Source organism: Pezoporus occidentalis, unplaced genomic scaffold (assembly GCF_034315485.1).
Source record: "Pezoporus occidentalis ecotype Australia unplaced genomic scaffold, CSIRO_AGI_Poc_V1 ctg173, whole genome shotgun sequence".
NCBI lineage: Eukaryota > Metazoa > Chordata > Aves > Psittaciformes > Psittacidae > Pezoporus > Pezoporus occidentalis.
In genome coordinates this window covers 1,022,845-1,042,974 of record NW_026913565.1, presented here as the reverse complement: position 1 = coordinate 1,042,974, position 20,130 = coordinate 1,022,845, and positions in this window count along the sequence as shown.

Here is a 20,130-nt window from a genome sequence, read left to right as displayed (position 1 = left end):
TAGCAGAGCACTGATCACAGTCAGTCTCTCAGTAAACATGCCTAAACCCACCTATTACTACTGACAGCTGGTTTGCAGCTGCCACTTCAGCTAAGGCTGGTGCCACCTCCTTCTCTTTCTCAGCACAAATCAGTATTCCTTTGTAGAAATGTACCATACAGACGATAGATCATATTGTTCCAACAAATCATGAGGTCTTAGCTCTTGCACTTATACTCTTAGCAGCTATAGGATTTCAGAGATGAGCTGAAATCCTATATTTCTTTCCTAAGCACAAATACTAACAAGTTATCTGAAAACCCTAATTGTCACAGAACACATGACAACAATCCCAGTATCTCTGTGTGACAAAAACAATGCAAATAAAGGAAGAAAGATACATATTGCACAGAGCACACTTAAGAGGAACTGGCAGCTTCATTGAAAACTTCGCATATTCTTTATCAGTTACTTAAAAACAAGCTGTGCACAAACTGAGGCAGCCTGGGGATTTAATTGCCACATTTATTTTTAAAAGAAGTTCCATCTAAGATGACATATGAGACACAACAAAATGTCAATCATTATTTCAAGCCAAAGAACTAGATTTTAATAGGAATTGATCGGAGGAAGGTGGAAAGGGGTTTTGAATACATTCTGAAGTGGTTTTGTAATATATACATGGCAAAAGGCACATGATAAATCTGAAATAATTAGGTATATACATTCCTAATGTGAATATTGTCTAGGAGTCAAAACCTGTAGTGACCTTCATTAGATGCCCTCTGTATTTCCACTGCACTTTCCTCACGTTCTCCAGGTGCAGAGTCTGGGTGTAGGCCTCAGCAATGCAATTATACAGGGACTATACAACCTGCTTCACCATGGGATGGGAAACATTTGGGGCATAGCCTGATATTAGACAGCTAGTTTCTTTGATTGAGAAGTCTTTAGTAAGACAGATTCCTGGTAAGGATAATGCAAAAATGTGAAAGAAGAAAAATGTGTATGTTTCAGATAAGGTTTTTTAGCCTTTGCACCTTCACAGTTAGGCACATTGTTAGAGCTCATTTAGTAGCTACACTGTGAAGATGACTTCTGGGCTTCCTGTGCATTGAAGCTGTGCTGCCAGAACTTGTAGAGACTCTGTTGTCTCATCTAGTCGTCAGCACAGACCTTAGGTATGCTGTCCTCACCACTGGTAAGAAACAAATTAAACAGGTCAATGGAAATTTTCCAAAATAAACCTTTGTCTGGACATAATGGATGGTACTTGGGAAAGCTCAGTTAGATTTGTGGGCTGCTGCATAGCCTTGACAAGAAACTCGGTCTATCCAGAGCACCACCTGAATCTATCTGCATGAGAGTATAATGGCATTTTTCTCCTTCTCTGGAGCTTTTTAGAGATAAAATCCAGGAGGGGTACCAAGGTGTTACTACAATAAGGCAACAAAATACTATGCACATGATAGCAAAAGATATACGTCAGCTGGACTTTTACCCTAGTTCGGCAGCCTAAACTGAGCTTAAATGATTGACCATTTTTCCATTTAATTTACCTTATGCTCAGAATCCACCATGTATCTCAATTTGGTAAGCATTAAGAATCACAGTGCACAGCTTCCCAGCCTTCTACATCCTGTTGCAGATGTATATAGTTTATCCTCATCCCAGTAATCGTTCTGTGTCTCTTTGATCTAGTTTAGTTTTGCCACACCTCCCTCACAGGACATATTTACATCATGCTTAAATCCTACCAGGGGCATCTGTACCCAGAGCAAGATAAGTCCTCCCAAAAATTCCAAATTCTTAATTACCATTACTGATATCAGTAAAAGTACAGATACACGTACATTCATCCTGGTCTTTGGTTATCAAACTGAAAGTGAATAGAAGGGAAAGCTAGTGAGACTGGTCAGTTCACCAGCTGGATTATATTACAACTGTTTCTAAAAAGCTGAAATAGGGACAGGCAAGAAAGCAGTGTCAGGGATATTAAGTAGATGCTAAAGAACCAGTTAGGCATATCCAGGCTAGATATGCAGAGACTGTGAGACTATCCAATAGCAGGGACAGAAGCAGAGAAGAGGGGAAGACTAGACAGAGATGGGAAAACAGCTGTTTAAATTACTGTTCATTGACAGTAAGAGGAGACATGTCATCTGGGCTACTGAAACTGCACCACAGTTAACAGCCAGCCAGATAACGTGAAGAGATATTGACAGTTCCTGGACAGGTATGCTTGGAGAAAAATCTGTGCATATCTTAAAAAGAAAATTAATAAAACTTATGATGAAAAGATTCACTGGTCTAGTTTCATTAACAAACAGTGAGAAAAAAACATTTTGTGTGAGTGTACAGAATAACAGAACTAAGTGGAACAACAACTTGAACAAGAGAATATGAAAAAACGTAAGTTAAGGCAAATTGCACAAAATCCTTATAGAGAGGGTTATTTCCTCCACTGCTACTGCCCACCTCCCTACATCACTAACCACTACAAATGCCATCATCAAGCTACAAGCACGTGTGCAATATACTACCTACCCCCAGTCTGAGCATGTGTGTCCAGCAAAAGCTATTCTAGAATACATGAGGAGGGCAAATACTGAGAAGGACTACTGTGTAGAAACCAGGATTAAAAACTGTGTGTTCCTGCCTCAGTTGCCATGCTCAGTCCACTCTACTATGCTGCCTCCTTCTGAGTTATTACATCACTCTATGCATCCTTGAGGCAAGTTATATCATTGAATTAACATTTGTATATTTATACCTCTTCTAAAAATACCTGTAAACATATGTGTATAAATACTGTATCCCACCTGCCCATCAGCCCCAGTCACCTCCCACCTCCTGCTCACTAATAGCACAGTCCTGCATCACCTCCCACTCAGCTAAGCAATCCTGTGCTAGCTGCTTTCGACATACCCACAGCTATATATATATTTATGAGCACGATAAAACCCTTGTTCAAAGTAAAGATATCATCTTTTTTGCAAGAGTTACAATGCATTTTAGAGTCACTGTGATGCTCTGGGTTTTTTACACTGTTTTGTGCTACATTTACATATACGTGTAGGTCTTTGCAATTCATCTAGTTTGAAAAAGTATATACAACTCAGACTAAAAAACCCCCACAACCAGCCATGTTTATGTAGGCAAAAGTATTTTTTCTAGCACAACAATTAAATCTTGATAGTGCTGAATTACCAACAGATATTAAAAAAAAAGCAAACACAAGTACGTTTTATTGTATAAAGATAGACTTCACAGAACAACTCTATTCTTCTGTAAAAGACAGTTTTTTGATTACTTGTATTCTATACATTCTGTATCAGTGGCTAAATGCAACCCTGGTTAGGAATTCCTAGTGTTACTATGCCATCTATCCATTCTTGGTACAGTGCAGATGATACATTCCAAAATCTATCATAGCATGATTTCCACATGATGGAAATTTTCAGTTTTCTTTTGCTTTTCTTGTGAGACTCTTCAGTTGTGCAGTATTTCATCTCACTGCAAAGAGTATTTCATGTTTCAAGGTGATTTTCATTGCTCAATTTCATCCAACCATTCTAAAATAAAAATTTCCCTATCTTGGTATTTGCCCTTTTCAAATATGCTAACAAATATCATAACCTTTTTGCTCCATTCTTTCTATTTGGCCAAGTTATACATAGCAATTTCTTTTCATGGTCAGTCAATTGCCTTAATCTCTAACTTGTCTCTAGGGGATTGAATTCAGGCTTAATGTGGGGTCTGGGGTATTCCTTCAATTCAGAGATTTAAGCGTTCCTATTCTTGTGGATTTAAAAGGTGGTTCATGGGGTATATCTGCAAATATGAGTTTATAAAACTCTCAATGTGGGTTAGCCTTGAGATCCTCTTAGAAAAGTTTGCAAATGTATGTGGGCTACAACTTTTATTACATGGATTTACTTGGTGCAAAATTGTGCTCTTTATAAGGAGTTTAATGAACTCCCTATGACTGATGGACTGGCAATTGCTGCTAGCCTGACCATGACGTGAATGCTCTGATCAAGAGGTCTTACTCCCACTCGTCTAGACCACCTTTTTAGTGTCCCCACAGTACATGAGAAGTACCCAGAATATTTCTGGAGGGTCAAAATTCAAGCTGAGGACCGAAATTTTCAGAGAATCAGACACTGATGTATACCTGCTAAGTTGTACTTTTTGGGTTTTGACAGGGGCAGGGGGGAACTTCACCCTGAAGTTCCATGGCCTGAAGTGGCCATTCCCCTTTAGCAGTCTTACTGGCAGCGTATGATGTGACATGCAGTATATTCTAGGCAGGAATGACTCCTTACAAGAGCAACTTCTCTTGGCATGCAAAAGAAAAGTATACCTCAACTTTTAACACTCTATACCTAATAACCTTAAAATATCTAAATGTTTGTTTTCTGAGAACAAGACTGGGGTTATACCAGTATCTCTCCACCCCGGAAAAGTCAGCAGGAGTGTTCAGCTGAACATTAGACAGCTAGATATTAAAAACAGCAACTAGTTGTGTTATCATATTACTCACCAAAAACTTGTTTCCAAATAAGGAGTTTCCAATAAATTTCCTGTTTCACTGTGATTTTTAGGTGTCAAGCTTCCAGGTATCAGAAATTGCAGAGAAAGCAAATGAAAATATTATCTGACTCAAACCCCATCATAACTATCTCCAGTAAAAGCAGGAAAAAATATCCATTCAGGTCCTTATTTTAATCTTCTTTCCTGCTTGTCCTTAGAGCTCAACTAATTAACTTCCATAAGTAGGGGTCCAAGTGCAGACCTACAGGATACCACATCTGATAAAACCAATGTATATTCAGAAGATCTGAGCCTGAATTTTAATACAGACTCTTACGAAGTGGCATGAAAACAAAGTACACATTCCAACGTAGGAGGCAAAAAAGTCTAGGAAAGCATTTTAATTATGTTTACGCTTTCAGTGAGCATAATAATAAGTACAGACAAGCAAGTAGGCAGCAACAAAACTCATGGGGATTATTTGTAAACTGCTGTAAAGTTAAACTAATTAATTAAGTGCAATTGATATTCAGTTGCATTATCCTCACTAGGGTAGAAGCAAGTTTTATTTAACATGGATGTTTTATGGAACTGTATTTCTGCATCACAGGAACAAGACCTGTCCGAAAAATTAAAAGAAGTAGTTTGTCCAAACAAAGGAATTATTGCAATGTGAAGAGTAAATAATGACCCTTTGGTAATTTTTAGGGAAGAAAATAAAAACCAAATTTGTTCAGTTTTAGGCAGTATTCCCTCAGATTTAAACAAATTTCTGTATCTGGTTCTAACTGTCAAAGGCAGAAACGGTGGGTTTCACAAATTAGAGGCCAAGACAAAGCCAAGGAAGCCATTCTGTTACAGGGGAGACTTCTTTTTGCCACACTGCAAACCAGGCAATTTTCTGTTTACAGCATTTTGCATTTTCTCTTGGCACCACAAAGTTCTCATATGTCCCAGAACATCTTCACTGCTTAGAAACAATCCCAGGAAATGACCAGAAATGCTGATTGCATTGCACAGCAGCCCTTCCCCTAAAACTATTACAGAACGCTGCAGAACACAGTGTACCAGACTACTATGAGAACACACATAACCTTTGTCCATGTTAACATTAACTAATTCCCCTAGCTCAGGAAGAGAACCATAATCACCACCTCAGTTTGCAAGAGACAAAAGTGCCATACTTGTACTCAGGAGTCAGTCACTGGAAATTAATGGAAGCCTATGGGTACCAACTGACAAAACATTTGCAGTCATCCTCATTTCTTTGTTATACCTGCTGCCTGAACGCCATACTGTGCCCACTTCTGCATTTCTTGGTTGTCTTCCTTTAAAAGATGCACTGAATGCCAAGTTTAAGCTTAGACATACCAAGAAGTTCTGTCTGTCCGTAAAGGATAGTGGGAGTTCCATCTGTAAGCCTTCGCAAACTACTGTCGTAATCATTGCTAATCACCCATGTTTCCAATGTAGTCAATATAAATAATTCCACAAACAACATTTGCGAAGTTCTGACATGTGGAAAAAGCTCGGTAACTATGTTTAGCACATGCTGGATAATCCAAGCTCTTCATACACACTAAATTAGCAATTTTGACTCATGATAAAAGGGAAATTAAAAAAAAAAAAGTTGGAGACTTTTACAATCTATTTCAACCATAAGAGGAAAAATGTGTGTCATGCAAGAGTGATAAAAACTTACAGGAAGAGGTGCTTCCTTAATATAACAAGCAGTACTAGTTTTGTACTACCAGTGGTATTACTAAAGGTTTTCTGTTGTTGAGCACAGATGAATCCTTGGGTAGAGTATCATTGCTACAGTTGTTCTTACATCATCCTCTCCTCAGCCAATATTCTGAGTACTGAAGCTGTTGATATACAACTGTCAGAATAGTCCCTTGAGGAAAGAGCTGACCTGCTTAATTTTATTCCTTATGAAGACTTCCATACTTTCTCCAAACTTCTGCAGCTTTTATTAGAGAAATTCTGATATTTACTCCCTTTGGGAGGAAATGCTCAGCTGTTTCTCGTAGAGAAAGTATCAAGGTCATATTTACCTTCTTTGGAGAAAGTAGAGTGACTAAAAAATGGAATAAATTCCTACTAAAACCTCAGAGGTTTTGTTGCATAAGTATGAATATTTAATTTGCTAATGCTACTACAGTGCTTTATGCTTCCCAGCTCAGATGTTCTCTCCTCTTAGACAATACAGACACTCCTAAACATTAGATGAGCAGTGTACGAGGAGACTGTTCACCTGCCAAGGATCATGGGAACTGTAGTCCAAGGCAAACTTAGCCACAGGCAGCAGATTAATCTCCTTGGAGGCACTACAGCAGAAGACTCATAGAAATGTAGAAATAGAAGTGCAGAAATGGCCACAACTGAAGTATTTGGCTGAAACGCTGTAGGTATTCAGTCATGATTTTCTTTTGCAAAAGGAAACTAAAAATCACAGATGGAAGTATGGAACTTTCTGTGAAAAGCTAAGAGATGAAAACAGCTTTAGGATTTTAAGATCCAGGTGAATAATAGTCATGTTATTTGACAAAGGAAGAAACTGAGTCACTAAGGAGAGGGTCAGGGTCAGCCACTAAAATGGTGACTAAAAGGAAATCTGAACCAAGCACTCAGAAGTGTTAGTGAGGGACAGAAGGTTGGGGAGAGGAAAGAACTCTACCAGCTGCAATTCTCATCAACCTTAACAGCTATGGAACCACATCATAAACTTTGCCTCTTGAAACAGCCACCTTAACTCTGCTCACCATGGCAACTTCTGCTGCTGTGTTGCCACATCCTCGCCCCTTCCCTAAATACTCTACTTCTACTCAATGAGGAAGAAGCACTATCCCAAAATGGTCTTTGCCTTTCTTCCCCTGACAAGCTTTTGGCTTGATCTTTCGTTTGTTGAGCTTCTAGGCAGCTATTTAGATGAACACAAATGCTCAGGAGAAATGCAAACCACACGAGATTAGCATTCCTCATTAGTATACGCAGACATATTATCACTAGATTCTTACCAGATGGCAACAAGCAAGCAGAATCATGGCTGGGTAACACTTTATCAAGGTAACTTTTTGTTCTGCAGTATGGAAACTTAAATGTTCTATAAAAGATCTGTTTTCATTTGCATGTTTATTTGGACACCCTTTTAGTTCCTTCTGTCTATCAGAAAATGCAGATTCATTCCAGGGGTATTCAGCCATGGCAGAAATTCCACAGATTCCCCTCTCTTGCAGGATCTCAGAGTGTTAGTAAACATAACAGGCAACCAATCAGTCAGGCTACAGGAACACACACATCTCCAGAAGGCAGCGAGAAAGCCTTAAATAAAACATAGTACCAGCCTTCAGTAGAGTGCATTGAGACAAATGCCAGGGCTGTGAAAGGTGTCACTGGGATTACCAATGACGTGCTAATGGCTGTTCAAGCAATCTCTGTGCCTCCTTCTCTCTGACTCACTGCCTCCCTTTGGAGGCTCCTCTCACGTCATTGAGGGACAGAGGGTTATTCACAGATCACTGACTAAACACAAGCTTTAACTTCCCGCCTGCATTACCCTGGTCTTTTGAACAGGACTGAGGTCACTGCCAAGCAGCCTTTGAGCTTTTTATCAACAGACCCAATGAAAAAAACAAACAAAACAAACAACAAAACCTTGAGCACCTTCTGCTTTCCTACTTCTATCTCCCATCACCCCGCACTCCGGCAAAATCAGGACTTGCCTTTCTGATTTGTGCTGTTTTCTCCAAAGGGTTAAATATTCCCCTGATCACAGTAGAATTTGTTTTATGGTTTCTGATTCTTTGCAGAGGCTTCTGACTAATAACACAAGATGAAACATATACATACATATAAAGCTCCCAAGTTTCAGATGAGAATCCAGCTTCAGGACAATTACTAGAGAAACCTTTTGTTACTACTAGAAACAAAAGAGCCACAAGTCAACTTATACACCTGTTTCTAATTAGGTTTTACAGTGTGCTGTGATGCTCTCGCATGCTTTTTATACCAGCACTTTAGTAGGAAGAGCTGCAGGCACTACCAGTGCAAAGTCTTTGACTCAAGCGCCTTCCAAGTCACTATTATCACTCACCCAAGTTCTACACTGTTGTTGATCTTTTAAATTGTATTCCATGAGTTAGTCATCGTTTTTACTGTAACTGTTAGGTTAAGGCATTACATCCCCAAATAATACAGGCACACAAAACTACAGCCCCAGTGCAGATAATGTATTGCTTTCATGGTGCCTTTGACCAATCACAGTGGGTTTCTTCCCCTTTCCATGTGGAAATAATCTGTACTGCAAAAAGTGTATTCGTACTAAGATAGCTGCAACAATACTATGGGAATATAATGAGAACAGTTAGGATCTACACAGCAAAGTAGTATAATATTTTTCTGCAGAAAAAAAACAAACCCCAAATAACCTCAATAAGAGAAGACTAGTTAATAAAGGATGACAAAAATAAGACTCAAATCATATGTCTTCAAAGAACACCACATGCCATCAAACTGGCTTCAGCACATATGAGCAAACACTGCAAGTGCATGAGTGTAACCCATCCTTAGGGCTTTTACACATCATCTTCACCACCACCTCACGTGTAGCTGTTGTTTCTGTAGTGCCTTCTCCCCATCTTACTCATTCTCCTTATTGGTTTTATCCAGGTACCAGTTTTTCACCTGTAATCCTCACTACTTGTTGCAATATTCCAACAATCAAGATGGCACTTTTTTCCACCTACAGCCCTCTTAAAGCAAAGCAGCAGATTCACTTCATTATCCCTGGTATTCCCAGATTGCTCAGCCAATTCATCACAAAAGCCTTTTCCATCACACTTAGTATAACAAAACAAGATTATTATTTTTCTTCAGAAATCACATTTTCTGTTGCTTGCCAGGAACCTTTGTTTCGGGAGGCTCAAGCCTCTATTGTGCGTAAGCACTTCGGGTAACAATAGTAAAAGGGGTTGTTATGACACTATATAGACTCAAAGATCAGGGAGAGCCTGGAAAATAGGAAGGGTAAGGATAGTAACAGACTTAATCTGCTTAAGCCTTTTTGTCTCCTAACACTGACATGGAGATGGTAACCTAGAGATGAGAGAGTCAGCAGAAAAAACTCTCAGGACTTTAACATGTTAAATCACTACAGCAAAAAATTTCCAGATTGTATTTCTTAGCACCTCAGCACAGCCCATTAAATGTAGTTGTGGCAATGAAGCAGACTGGGGAGGATTCTATTTTTCATCTCCTCCCAAGCACTCTGCAGAAGGAAAATACCGTGCCAAGTTCTCAGTTTACATTTTGTGACAGGGTGATGCTCTTAAAAATTAGTTGTACCCTCCACTGAAAGTATAGTTTTCTACTGTCATGACTAAATCTCCTGAAATAACAAGTCAGTTTATTTTCACACCCTACAGCTCTCTGTGGTAAAGAAATTCCAATTTATTTTTGTCTTTCTTCTTCCTATTTTCAACATTTGTGACACTTCTACTTTATAAGATAAACATTTGAGAAAGAAGACGTCTTAGCACTACAGAAACACACTTTTATCACGCTGCCTTTTAAAAGAAAAGTTCAGTTCTGAAAGGGGGGAGAAATCACATCATCAGAAAATGACTCTGGATAGTCCTGTATATGAATTATTCATGTTCTATTTTATAGTCCCCTTTATTCTCCAAGAAATACCAAATGATTCAGCAAGCCTATGATTTTCTGTGTTAATCAGATGTCTGACACTATACTCAGGCCTGATGATGGGCCAAAACAGAAAGAACTTCTTTATGTGAGCTAACTGCAACGACTTGACAAATCCCACTCAGCTGCATGTCTTCATGTAATAAGATGTTCAAATGCAACTTAATTATGTTAGTAGGAATGGAAAATTCCATCTAATGATTTACAGCCCAACCACTAAGACATCAAGAAAGTAGCCTGACTGATATTTCCATCAGAACTATTACATATAAAATGAACTACAGCTTTCAATGCTTTTTGAAAAAAAATAGAAACTCTCCCTTTTTCTTTATTTCTTTCAAATCCATTACTATGGCACCATAGCCTATGGTTTCTTTTCCCAACACATTTCACACATCACCACCCTTTGTAGTCAAGGACAAGGATATACACACACGTAACAGATGCATATTTAAACATATGATGTCCAGGTTATCTTTCTAATAATTCAGAAAAACAATCCAAACAACTATTTTGTTTGATTAGTATCATCTCACCTGCTGAACATCTCGTTATGTGATGTTTTACAAATTCATCAGTTACATAGAAAGACAGAAAAATACAGCATGTTTGTCCAGAACAACACAGAAAATCAGTAGTATGACCTATTGTCGTGGTTTAAACCCAGCCAGACAGCTCGTTCACTCACTCCCTCCCTTTTCCTCCCTCTTTCTTTCCTTCCCCCTCCACCCCCCCACTCCCTGAGGGATGGGGAGGAGAATCAAAAGAAAGCAATTCCCACAGGTTGAGACAAGAACAGTCCAGCAACCAATGTACAACACAAATCACCACCGCTACCACCAATGACAACAATAAGAGAAAATAACAAGGGAAGAGAATATGATACGACCCACCAAAAAACGAGTTCGACCCAGAAGACCCCCGTGTCCTTCCGGGTAACTCCCAGTTACCCCCCGGGGCATGACATGCTGTGGTATGAAATACCTCTTTGGTCAGTTTGGGTCAGGTGTCCTGTCTCTGCTTCCTCCCGGCTTCCCCTCCTCCCTGGCAGAGCATGAGACTCACAAAGTCCTTGGCCACGGTAAACATTACTTAGCAATAACTAAAAACATCATTGTTATCAGCACTGTTCCCAGGCTGAAAGTCAAAACACAACGCTGCACCAGCTACCAAGAAGGAGAAAAATCGACTGCTACTGCTAAACCCAGGACACCTATATAGAACTGTATATGGTCCGTATAGAATCCGTGAATGGCTTTGGTTGGAAGGGACCTTAAACCTCATCTAGCTCCAAACCCCCTGTCATAGGCAGGGACACCTTCCACTAGACTAGGTTGCTCCAAGTCCCATCTGACCTGGCCTTGGACGCTGCCAGGGATGGGTCAGCCACAGTTTCTCTGGGCAACCTGTGCCAGGACCTCATCACCCTCACAGTAAAAAACAACCAAATAGCCAACATGAGTCAGGTTCTTCCAAACCCCCTGTGTTTGGATCATTCCTTCTCTCCCATTTTGCTCGTTAAAAGAACCCTTATTACCACGTCTGCCAGTACGTGGTACAAATTCTTTACTTCTGTTAGCATAAGTTAGTACAAGTTGTAAGAAATAGAAGGGCTTAACCACCTCAGGAAGATTTGTTATTCTTACCAATGGAGGCATAAAATCAGCTATAAACTTTATTATTTTTTTCAATAGATTTTTTTCCCCAAGAGTTTTGAACAACAAAATAAAATAAAAACAGCAACCCCATACCAGAATAAGGAATTTCAAAGGTACAGCTCAATTAATCTAAAACTCACCCTAGTCAAGGAAGGACCTTCTTCTGCCCCAGCCCAGCTCACACTACACACTTCTGTCTGTATTCCGTGCACCTGATTAAGCAGCAGACAGTTGAACCCAATCACCAGTCTGATAACAGCATGATTTTGCATTGGCTCAGCTACAACACGATGCTGTAAACTCAAGCATGTCTACACAGCAAGTCAGGCTAGTAAACCTGTATAATCGGCTGAAACTTCATGGTCTAGGTGCTATGAAAAGAAATGGTAAATGCTCCATCCCTGACAGTGTTCAATGCCAGTTTTGACAGAGCCTTGGGCAACATGGTCTAGGGTGAGGTGTCGCTGCCCATGGCAGGGGGTTGGAACTAGATGATCTTAATGTCCTATCCAACACCAACCATTCTATAATTCTATGAAAATAAAAATATGTCCTCAAGAAAGCAGGGTGCTTTTCAAATACTGATGTTCAAATGAATATTTTGATATGGTATAACTTCTGACATTGGTATGACAGACCACACATACTTTGAAATCTCATTGAAGAAAAACCCAAAAGCTATACCTCCCTTTGATCCTTTGATCTAACTTTAAGCCATGTTACAATATTTGGTATTTCCTGTATCCTATATAAGATAAAACAGTAACATAAGGACCTAGCTATATCTGAAAAATAGTAAAAATGACTACAATGACAGCTTACTGCAAGGAAAAAAAGTGTCCAGTAAGATTCTCAACTAGGGTTTCATTGCTGCTGCAGTGTCTTCTGCCTGCTGAAAATAACTGCTTTGATCAGGTACTTTTTTCACGTTAGAATAAAAAAAAAAAATAGGTTATAAAATACAAGATTAAAAAAAGAAATAAGACTTTTTTTTACATTATTTTTAATAACACAGAGTACTCAGCAATTCAAGGGCCCAGCGCAGATTCAATTCCATTATGGCCTTTATGCACGAGCAACATGCTTAGGAAAATAAAAAGAATCAAAGTCAGTTAACACTGAATTTCTAACTAACCCTTAAAATCCAACTAACCCACAAAGCAGGCAGGATCATGGGGGCAGCATACAATAGATATATGGACTGACTGAACTAAGCAGATTATACATACACCCACCCACAAGGGCCACAAGAGGAAGACATTGAATGCAAAGAGTATGCTTTCATATGCTAGACTCAACTGTGCATATCTCAACTGCAGCTTTCTTGTTTTGCATCTGAGGCACTACTCCAGGACTGAGAAGAGCAGAACACAGCACTCTGAGTACAAAAGCCAACCCATACATATAATAAATACTGTATGTTCATTTTTTACTCTCTACCATTTTCCCTTTCAGTGGCTGAGCTGCACACAGCAGCTACTCTAGGACCATCCTAAATTGTAAAGCCTTAACTGCAGGCAGGGTAAAGAGTATAAGGAACTAAAATACAGCCTAAAGCAATCAATTCTTGCCTAACTTGCACAGCCGGTACAACAGTTGTGTTTTGTTAGTTACTGATTCATTGTTGGCTGGAGGGCATCATGGTCTTGGATAAAGCTGACTAAACAACAAGTATGATGGAGGGTAAGTTTGCATCAGCACCTCGTAAGTGTGCCTGACAGCACTAATTGCCTTTCACTATCATGTTATAGATTAAGAGGATGCACAGCATAGCATCATTACAGCATCAGTTTGGAGCAAAATAAACAAATGATTAAATGAGTTAGTATTGGCAATTATGAAGAACAATAATGAAAACTTAACAGTGTATGAGAAAGAACACTAAATAAACATACAACATGTATTGTCTTTAATCTTTGAAAGCAGTCACTTCAATACTAGCTATATAATGTTAATTAATGATACTAGAGCTCACAGCTATGGCATTTCTTGGCAAATTGTACAAAACAGATGTCTGAGCCTGAAGACACTGGCTTCTATTTTTCCCCAAAATAGTGAGCTGTTAGCATTCTTTCGGCTGCTAACATATTGAAATCTGCTGCCATTTTCTCTCCTGTTGTCTCGGTGTTAAATCAGAAAATACATTGTTGGTCTGGTGAAAGGGGGAAGATGAATTAGGCCAAACTGAGAAAAGAAAAAAATTAATAGAGACATGAAAAATCTCCCTTTCACAGCATCACTGCCCCCCAGGGAATATTAGACTGGGGGAGAGACTGCTGAAAGTATTTTCAGCAACAGAGGGAAAAGGATAGTCCGTGGAAGGAGCGTGTATTAGCATTATGAATACCTCAGAAGGGACGTTCTATTCCATGTTTTGTTAGTTTCTTTTGTTACTGCTAAAGCTACTTGAAAATTGAAAGCCTCTACTCTGAAATATTGATACAGCAAAGATTTCACTTGGGAATATTCTAAAGAAAACTTCTGACTTCCTTTCAATATAACCACAATATATTTTCCATATAACCAAATAATTCTGGTTTCTTCCTCACATTTTTATTTCTGAAAATACATAAGAAAACTGATTTTCTAGAAATTGATTCTGTTTATTGAGAATTGGTAAATGTGAAAAGGCAAAATATGACAGCTGTAATTTGCTTATCAGATCTAATAATGATAAAGCCTTGCTTGTATTCTGAAGATTTAGGTTCCGTGAAAAAGGATTTGCAAAATGCTTTGAAATAAAAGGTAAGAGTAAGTATAGATGAGCTGAAAATTAAAAGATCTGGGTAGTATACAAGAAAACCATCAGTTACCACAAAAAGAGCATGCACAACACTGCCTTTTTGTTACTGAAATGATATTTTAAATGCATTTAAAGCAGAACTTTTCAAGTGTATCTCAAAATCCACTATTAGACAAATGAGATACAAACACGATCGCCAGGAATACATCATCCTGCTAGAAAAGCCTAATAAACAAAATACATCAGCAAAACAAGACTTGTCTGTGAGTATTGAAGAGATGCTCTCAAATATGTTGGCCAAAAATAAACAAGTTTGTGTGCTGATTTTGGCTGGGATAGAGTTTATTTCCTTCATAGTAGCTGTTACAGGGCTGTGTTTTGGATTTGTGCAGGAAACAGTGTTAACTGAGGGACGTTTCAGTTCCTGCTGAGCAGTGCTTACACAGAGCCAAGGCCATTTTTGCTTCTCACCCACCCCACCAGCGAGCAGGTGGGGAGTGCACAAGTGGTTGGGAGGGGGCACAGGCAGGACAGTTGATCCCAACTGACCCAACGGATGTACCAGACCACATGGTGTCATTCTCAGCATATAGTGCTGGGGGAAGAAGGAGGAAAGTGGGAACATGGGGAGTGACGGCATTTGCCTTCCTAAGAAACAGTTACACATCATGGAGACCTTCTCTCCTGGAAATGGCTGAACACCTGCCTGTTCACGAGAAGCAGGGAATGAAGTCCTTGATTGGCTTTGCTCATAGGTGTGGCTTTTGTTTTACTGCCTTCATCTCAAGCCATGAGCTTTCTCACTTTTACCCTACTGATTCTAAGCCTCACCCCATCAGGATAGAGTGAGTGAGAGACTGTGTGGGGCTTAGTTGCCATATGGGGTTAGTTTGTTTTTAAAAGTCTGCAAAGTTGACATGCCAGCTTTGTAACACAGAGCTGTATAGAACCATGCTGTATTGTTTTAGCTTAGATTTGCCTTACTGATCTTTACAAGGCAGAGAAATATTTGCAAGGAGAAATATTTCCAGTTATAGAATATGCCAGGCAGTGATAATGTGGAAAAAATAATGCCAAATTCTCTGTTTTATAGAACTTCAGCAAAACCGCTTATTGATACTGCATTCAATTCTGGGAATTTTGAATATGAAAGCTAAAGAAAGATATAATGAACTCAGAGAAGAATAAGAAAGGAACTGGCTGAGAAAGGGGAAAAAAATAAGGACCTCAACAAGATGTCTGGTGAACCATGGAGGGAGTTCTGAAAAAGCAGGGTGTCTGATAAGTTTCTTCAGATGTTTGAGTGGTATTTTTACTGAACAGGGCTATTTAACATTTGAAATTGCACAGTTTTGAGTAATATGGTGAACTTTATAAATCCCAAAAGAGGCAGGAGATTACAGAATTAAAAAGCCATAATATTTAGTAGTCAAATCCTCTAAGAACAGCTGAGTTCAATCGCAAACCTTGCTTCTAGGTGCACGAGGCCAGAGCGCAGCAGCTCTGGACTTGCTTATCAGGTCTGTTATTACATATCATCAGCAAGCCCAGGTGCAGCTCATTTTTTTTTACTGCAGTTGTGCTTTACTAGAATGGGGATGTTGGTATCGCCTCTTCCTCAACCTTTGTTTTATCTATTTAAACTGTAAACCCTTAAGGGGAAAAACTACTCCATGCTCTGTGTTCACGGAGTACCTTGCACAGTGGGATCCTAACGTCAGTTGAGTTCTCCAATTGCTGCCATAATACAAATAATAAATGATAATGTATTAAGACCACCAAAGAACAGCCCTCCACTTTAATAAACGTAAATCCTCACTTGAGATAGTTAAATCTACTCTGGACTTAGAAATAGAAAACCTATTTCAGGGAATAATCCTGTACCAGTAGGGGCATAGCTGACCTTTTTTTATCTCTAGTTCCATGAATCACAGAAGTTAAAATGGACACATTACAGTATCAAATGTCTATTTTGAATGATATAATAGGAAGAGAAACCTTTTGAAATCCCTTTTCTTTCAGGCACAGCACTCTACATATTAAGCCCAATGTAAGGTGCTTATCTTTGAAATATGAAATAAAAGCTGTTGACCTTTTAAACACAAAATCTTGGTGAGCTTTGGTATGGCTTGGTCTAATTATATTATAATGGATAGAAGGTAATCTCTTATGTATGCTGTCTAGGCACATCATCTCTTATCAGAAATCTCAGGGAAAGAATTGGCCCTACAGCAAATCAGTGATGTAGCAATCTTTGTTAAAAGACCAGGATACCATGGCTTCACAACAGACAACAAGAGATGCGTGACATTGCTAAGCAACGCTATGAGCTAGTGAGGTTTTCTCTGGCTTCATATGGTGTGGTAGTTAAGGAAGTAAGAGCAAGAAGAGAAAGACAAAAACAATCAAATGAACTGTAGAGTGCAAGAAAGAAAGCAAAAGAAGAAATGGAAAAGCAGGAAAAATAAGTGGAATAAAGCAACTGTAGCATATAAAACCCTCTCTTCTAGGAAAGCCACAATATTATTATTTTCTAAGCAGGAAGTAATAAAAATCAATATGTTTACCAATGGATTTCTCCAGCTAAATTTTCATCATCTCATTTTTCTTTAAATTGCCTAATCACATATGGATTGGAAAATGCTTCTTAAAGTAAGCTATGCTTTAAAGGAAATCACCATGTATTAAAGCTCTTCTGCAGGTAGCCTAGAGAATGTTTGAAATCTTAAAGAAGTAGGCTTAAATGTGATTGACAGAAGTTTAAGCATTGAAATCGGAGCTGTTAATTTGTTTCCATCTTTTCCCTTGATAAAGTTAATTCTCAGGTGATAACAGGTTTGTCTATGATTAGACACTCCCATGTTTTCTTTTTTTAATATAAATTTTCACTACTGCTCATCTAATGACCATGCAGCCAGTGCTGTTAAAAGTCTTCTCACAAAAAAAAAACAACCAAAGCCAGCCCAGCAGATAACTTTTGAAAGTATGGCTTGAATTGTCCCTCAGTATAACCAAATCCATGCTCATGTGCAAGAGAATCTAGTCTAGAACAAAGGTATCATAAAAGCATGCTTTAAATCTAGTCGTAAAAGGGTTGTAAAAGGATTGCACTTTCTAAACAAAGTCCTTTGATTCTTTTCCTCCACTAAGGTTATTCTTCAGTTCTTTCTAAAGTCTCTAACTCTCTGACTCTTGTGTAACTTCTGTATTCTGCCAGAGAAATTACATTTGGTGAAAGACTAATGAACAATCCCAGTTCATTTCTCATTCAACCCTGAGGAGGTGCATTGTCACCTTGTCTAAGTATACCCTCTGCCAGGGAAATACCTTCTGACCTTATTTTTCCTGGAGTACTTCCCAGACAAAATAAAGCTATTGCACAGACTGCAACATAATTGCTATCTCTTAACGCCTTGAGGAGAGTACGAGAGATCCTTTGCAACACCTTGATTATATGATGCAAAAGCTGATATTTGGTATTTCTCATTGAGATCTAAAATAGTTAAAAGGACCATCCAAAATAAACCATTTGTCTTTATAACCTTTAGGTGTTCATAATCATTGCACTAGTCAAACAGAACAAGTCTCATTATTGGTCTCCTGGATGACAAATATTTGTCTCAAAATAAACAACTCAGCTATTTAAAAATAAAAATCATTTAGTTTCTAATAATCTGATTAGAAAACAAAGTAGATTACTTGATACAGAATACGAGTCTCTGACTTGGTATGCTATTTTAATTCAAGTAAGTCCAAGTTTCTAGTTTCCTACTGTTTTGTAAACATACAGCAAGAACCACGTGACATCAAGTCCCTCAAGAAAGAGCATCAACTACAAATGAAATAAGCCACAATTTCAGTACCATTACACTGTTTTCTGATTCATTAACAGAAGCAAAGTTATTCTTGGTAAACAAGCAACAATTACAAGCAGACTCCGGGCTGCAGAGCTGTAAAATAGTACTACTGATGAAGTTGTCACTTCCTGAATATTATTTTTGTGTGGGAAGACTGTTTTTCTCCAGTTTTCTAAGAATTTTCAGCCTTTAAGTGCCTACAATGAGCAGCTTATTTGCAGTGTCTGTCAGCCCAGAAGTTGTTTAATTATTATTTCCATCTTAATGAAAACATGCTTCTTATCTCGATGTTAATAGCTAAAAAATATGTTCTGTTAGACTAAGAACTCTCTAGTTGCATGATTATTCAGGATTTTAAATACAATGTGCTTAGAAAAGCTTTTACTTTCTCATTTAGAATGACTACTAGCCCTATCCTTCTTTGTGCCATGCTTTCAAACTGAGGGACATCGGGGAGTTATCCTTTAATGAGGTCCAGGAATTACACAACAAACTTTGGAAATATTTCAGCCTCTTTGTTAAAGGCACTATTAATTCATTTTGGGGAATGAGAAGCAGTTTTCGACCACAAGAGGGAGCTCATATTGTTCTGTTACATACAACAGCAACATGTGGAGGCACACAGGGTACTTAAATCCATTTGGTATAGAAATGAGAAAGATCATCAAATATACTTTAATAAGCAAGATAAGTACAGATGAAAGTTTGAATTGAAATCAATCTTAATTAAAGAATTTTTCAATTAAACCAGAATTGTTCCATATTTTGTTCATGAAAATAAAATGCCACATTTTTAACTATGCTTTTGATAGATTTAAAATTTTTGCCTGCTACTGTTCTATGAGCAACTGCATAGTTTCAGTGAGAGCATTTGTGGGATGACAGGTCTCTACTATGATGATCGATGGCTGCAAAATTCAGCCTAGCTCTATACATAATAACAATATACAAATGGTAAAGGTCCTAGAGCCAATCTCAGATTCCCCATCAAGCTCTGTCAAGTATAAACTGCAGTAGCAGCAACGAAGTTATTTGAAGGTTTAGAATACTCTTGAGCTTCTTATCATCAAAATGGAATAATTAACAAAAGAGCAATGTGAAGAAAGGAAATGAGCTTGGTCTGAAGACAGAAAGCATCAGTTGCTGTGTCTGCAGCCAGTGAAGACCTGCTCCAGTGCAGCCCAAAGAAGGATGTTCCAGAGAGCAGTGAAGGATGCTGGAAATACATGGGAAATAAATTACATGATCAAACTGTGCCCTCCTCCATGGTTGAACTGTTTTCTGAAGACTGTTTTCTAATCTTTAGACCTGTAGAGTTCTAAATGTCTTGAACTATAAGGCTTTTATTAGTTTCCATGTTCTCCAAACTCCATAGTTAATAATATTTTAAATATTTTCTGGCACCCAATCTTTTCTTTTTTGCTTCTGTTTTCATCTCACCACTTACAGGCCTACACATCTTGACAAACAATTCTGCTCCTTCCTTCTTGCTTACCTCTTTGAGATAGTCAGGTCTTGTTCATTTATCCATAACATTCACACAGAAACACACACACACATTTGAATGGCCCTGTAGAATGATACAAGCTGGATATTATAACTGTGAAGCACCAAGAAACTGATTCAAGCACAAAATTAAGTAGGGAGGGGTTGG